Raw genomic sequence first — 5,688 nt, 5'->3', positions numbered from 1 at the left:
AATCAGAAATCTTTTGAAGGGGGCAAACAAGTATTTCTATTACTTAAACAATTGTAATGATATTTAAATGTAAAAAAAATTTATACGATATTCATCAAAAACATCGTTCTGTAAGGTCTTCTCTCGGGGAACAGAGTATAGAAATACAAGGAATTCTTAGGTATAGTATATGAGAATATAAAATGTAATATTTGTGAATACTTTAAAATATTAGGTATTATTTCAAAATACTTGGAAATATTTCGGCATATATTTTAATGAAAATCACAGAATATTTATTTATTTATTTTGCATACAAAGAGAATGCAAGAGTGACGTCTGATGTGAGAATGAAAATTCTTCCAATCATCAAACTTGTAATATTTTTTCATATTTAATAGATCAAAAAACCCCAAATCAATACTGAGATTTAACTTTTATAATAAAGCCACTATTTGTCTATATTTTCTTACACCAAACTATAGTTCCTAAGTAACTGTTTCATTTCTAGTAATCAGAATTTTTTAAGTTAATTACTTTTTTTGTTATTAAGCTATAAACATGGGCATAATAAGCGTACGCGGAGACAAAATAAGAGGCCTATGAAAAACAACGCCACCAAAAAAAGGGGGTGAGGTGGCCCCAACCATTGCCCCCTCTCGTGAGATCCAATGCACGGGAGTGGGCGGCTGGCGCGGCCAGTCGCGCACTCGCGAATAATGATCTCCCCGAAGAATGATCGGACTGTAAGAAGTTGTTGTGCGTTACCCGTTTGGGCATTGTTACACAATCTGTGAGAAATTTGACATGACTTGATTTAAAAGTGACGTTTGTTATATGTGGGACAAAGCCCATATACGGGAAAAAACCACAAAATCTGATAATTTATTTTATGAAAGAAAAGTACAGAAGAAGAGTGGGAAGGGGTAGAGGGGTCGAAAAATGAAATTCGTTGTTAGACTTATTTCATGAGGAAGTCTTTTGGCATCGCGTGCTTGCGAAGCAGATCAAAATCATATTTCCCGAGAGAGGAAATATGTTTAAAAGGTGATGATGATGCTGATTCATAGAATTTAGTCGCGGTTTCTTTGATATACTCTGTAATATAAGGTAATTGAAATTCTCTGTGTAGGACAGAGTTCTGGGTATATGTAGATGTTTTTGTGATGCGTCTGAGGAATTTATTTTGTATAATCTGGATCTGATTGATGTTACTTTTTGACGCACCACCCCATATTGTACAGGCGTTGGTTATGATTGGTCGGATAAACATTTTGTAAACTAGGATTCCATATTCAGGTTTTAGACTCGAGTGTTTATTAATAATAGGGCTTAAACGCGAGATAACCCCGGGAGCTTTCCCTTTAGTTTCGTGGATATGCTTCTTCCAATTTAGACGTTTATGAAGTTTACCTCCTAGGTATTTTACGGAATTTTTCCATTCTTCTATTGGTTCATTAAACATTTTTGGTGGATATATTTTGACAGGTTTTCTCAGTGAGAAAAGAATTGATTCTGACTTTGCTATATTAATTTTTATTCTCCAAAGCTTAGCCCATGCCTCAATGATTTCAAGAGCCTGGTTAAGTAATTTTAAGATTTTTGGGACTGACCAAGAGGAAGTAAATAGTGCGGTGTCGTCTGCATATAATCTAATTGTAACTTCAGGGTCCTAAAATACTACCTTGGGGCACACCCGCTCGGATGGGTTTCTCTTTTGAAAGTGTCTGGCTTATTTTGACTGAGAATTTTCTGTTAGAAAGAGAAGAGTTTATAAAGAGGATGAGTCCTCTTGGGAAATTGTAATTGAGCAATCCTATATGCCAGACACTATCAAAAGGTTTTTCTACATCGAGGAAAACAGCTCCAGTTTGCTTTCTTCAATTGAAATTTAAACAAATGGTTTCGGTGAGTTTAAGCATCATGTGCTGGGTAGAGTGACCTTTACTAAAACCGTATTGTTGTGATTTAAGGATGCTGTTTTCCTCGAGGTGGTAGTTTACGCGAGTGAGTATTATTTTCTCAAAGATTTCGCTCATAGTATTTAGTAGACTAATTCGTCTGTAGCTGGTTGGATGATATGGATTCTTACCTTTTTTCTGAAAAACTAGAATATGAGCCATTTTCCAAGTTTCAGGAAAATAGCTTTGTCAAATACAGGCATTGAAAATAAGTGCAAGGAGAATTAGGTACGAGATAGGAAGCTTTTTGAGGACTAAATTTGAAATTGAATCAGGGCCGCATGCTTTCCTATTTTTAGTATTTTTAATGTGTTTTGTTAATTCCTTTTAGGTTCTTTTCTTAAAATTGTCCGTGCTCGGGATTTTGAGGAAGTCGGAAACAATTTATTTACATTCAGTAATGTGTTGCGGGTCAGATGACTTGGCGTGTGGAGCGAAGTTAATTTCGTAATTTGCAGCTAAGAGATTTGCTTTGTCGGTTGGAGAGAGTGCAAATGTTTTATCCGGCTTTTTAAGAGGGGAACATTGGTACGCGACTTCGTTAGTGCTACTGAACTTTAATTGCTATTGTTTTACGCAGGTGATTAATTGTATTTTTGAGAATGGAGCTTTTAGTTTTTCGATGCGTTTGGCAGAGTTTATTACGGGTAGCGATAAGGTCTTCAATCTCGGGGCTGAGGGGTGGATCGTATTTGTTTACGGTGTACAGAGGGACCGAAGCGTGAATTGCAGTTTTTAGGCTTGAAGTTAAATTAGTTATGGCTTCGTCAATGTGTGTAGAGTTTGTTAGCGCGGGTTCAAAGTTAATTTCAGTTTCTAGAGTGGAATTGAATGTTTGCCAGTTTGCTTTTGCGAAGTTATAGCGAGGTGTGACCGGGGCCTTTTCACAGTTAGTGTAAAGGCTCAAGAGAACTGGTCGATGATCTGAGTCTAATTCATCAATGGTGAGAGTTTCGTGGATGTAAAAATTATTTTTGGTAATTACAAGGTCAATAAGATCAGGTTTATGTTTAGTGTTGTGAGGGAAAAATGTATACGATTCTGCTGCAGAGATAGCCATGTGTTTGTCGTTTATGAATTCAAATAATTGTTTTCCAATTTTGTTTGTTGTTCTGCTATTCCAAGCCAAGTGCTTAGCATTCAGGTCCTCTGCAGCGATTACCGTGGGGGCTAGTTTAAATATTTTTCTTTACTCATTTTTTTTAAATTCACGAGAGGGAGTCTGGTAGAGCGAGACGATGGCATATGGTTTCCTGTGAATTTTTATTTGTATTTCCGTGGCTTCTAGGATTTTAAGTTCAGGAATTATTAGTTCACGGTGGTCGATGTTTTCTTGGATTTGGATCGCGGTACCTCTATTAGTGTTATTCGGGTATAATTTATAGCCACGGACCAGATTGATGTTTAAGGATTCGCGAAGTAAAGTTTCACTGAGAAAAAAAAATGGTGATTTTATTTGTATGAATGTAAGTGGCTAGTTCGTGTCTTTTTTAAGGATACCCTGAACATTCCAAAAAATGATTTGTAGAGTGTTGTTATTAAAGATGGCCATTTTCGATATCGAGTGAAAGTATATTGCTTATAATCTCGGCGGTTGAATTTATAGCTTCGGTAATGTTAATCCCCCCCCCCCCCATAATATCAGTGGTTAAGGTTGTAGTTTTTTTTAGTAGATTAACTAGGTTTACTTTGATATTCTGAGAGTGAGTGTTTTTATTGGGGATAATGGTTGGCGTAATTTTATTTTGTTGGCCTGGAACTTTCTTGGCGAAAGGTGCGCCAGCGCGAGTGCTAATAATTTTCGGAGTTTTGGGTGGTTGAATAGTTTGAGGTTTGATCGTAAGTGCTTCGGAAGTAGAGGCGACTACAGTGCTGTAAAGTGTTAATTTTTTCTGCGGCTGGGTACTGACTTGAGTAGTGTATTCACGTGCATAGTTATCTTTTTGGGCGATCTAAACAGGTGGTTTAATAGGTACCGTTCCTTACGCGTACTATCAGTTTTTGATTTATTAATTATAGGTTTCCTGGCAGCTTTCTTAAACGCTGAGCAGCCTCTGTAATTAGCGGGATGGTTTCCAGAACAATTCGCACAAATGGCCGGAGATTCAGCATCCTTTTTGCATGTGGAGCTCTGATGCGTGCCACCGCACTTCACACAGCCAGAAGTAGCGTGACACACGTCAGAGACATGGTGGAACCTTTGGAACTTAAAGCACCGGGAGGTATCCTTGGGTTTTACGTAAGGCTCAACCTTTATTTTTATAAAAGCAAGAGACTTTAGATAGAGAAGCTCTTTTGCTTGCGGGGTATTTGGCAATGTTACCAGCAGGATTGGTAATGCTTTTTTAGTTTGTCGTCTCCTCATTCGAGCAACCGACGTGACTTTAAACCCTTCCTCTTTTAGTTCGTAGAGAACAGAGTCTTCCGGGAACGCGATGGGGATATTTCTAATCACTAGTTTAATGGGTGGAGACTCAATGTTTTTATATAGGTAATATTGAAAGCCTTGCTGCTCTAGGCTGGTAATAATTATTCTATATTCTTGGAGATAGGAAACTCGAATGGAATATATATCTGACCCGAGATTGTACACTATTGGCTTATATTTGGTACAATCTTTTAATAGTTTGTGTAGAACTGTGTAAGGGTGGTTAGCCCCATCTACAATAACGTTTATTAGGGGTATTTTTCCCGGCGCTTTTGTTTTGTTGAGATTAGTGTTTTCACAGTTAGGGGCTGCTTTTAAATCTGACGGGTCCCTACTAATGATTGAAGTTTTCAAGGTCCTACAGCTACCTCTTATTGAGGTGGCTGACGATCGGCTATGGCTGGCGCTGTCCGAAGCGTTATCGGATGATTTCGCGAGCTTTCCCTTTTTGCTTTTAGACTAGAAAATGGAGAAGTTATTTTCTGTATCCATCTTGGTCAAAGCCACGTCGGTGGCACTGCTACTTCCTGCTAGGCAGGAAGCTAGTTTTGAGCTCTGTGACATTGGAGTCAAAGAGCGCAAAAAAATTTTTTTTTTGGTCAATCGACTTAATGCGTCTGATAGACCAGAATCTATCAATCTATCATGAGCACAAGTCGATCTATCAAATCCTGACCTACCCTATTCTGATAGACGTTGAATAACTTACACAGGTTTGTGCATGCATGCGCTTCAATCCTATCGGTCATTCGATATCAATCAACCATATCGAGTGAAACAATCGAATTCGAATCAACAACGCCACCACTCATCACTACTGGATATAGCCGAAGAGGACCGAAGTGAGCGCAGCTCACGAATACAGCGCCTAAAGGTGCGGTCTTAAGTGAAGGGGGTGCTTTTCGTAGATGCATCCCTACTTCTCAAAGGCTGGCTTGTGGCAGAGCTGCCAGATCGAGCATGAAATTTACCCCCACCATTCCTACTGTTTGGGAGCCGCAAAACAGAAGGTGCATGATTCCCACTGTGAGTTCATGTGTAAGCCGAAAATGCACGATTCTGAAACTGAAAGTTTCAGAAGACTTCGGTGGTCTTCTACTTATATCTTTATCCCCATTTGAAAGAGATTGAAGAAATTGGCGAATTTAATGTTTAGCGTGATTCTTCATTTCATGCATGGATCGATATTGAGGTTATGTTTTTCAGGTGTACATAGTATGAATATTATTACTACTATATATATTATTAATGTTAATATTATAATTATAAAATTGAACATTAATTTTAAGTAATAGTTGACTAACTTTTAATTTCTTGTTA

Source organism: Belonocnema kinseyi, chromosome 7 (genome assembly GCF_010883055.1).
Source record: "Belonocnema kinseyi isolate 2016_QV_RU_SX_M_011 chromosome 7, B_treatae_v1, whole genome shotgun sequence".
Taxonomy (NCBI): Eukaryota; Metazoa; Arthropoda; class Insecta; order Hymenoptera; family Cynipidae; genus Belonocnema; species Belonocnema kinseyi.
This window is presented reverse-complemented; position numbering follows the sequence as displayed.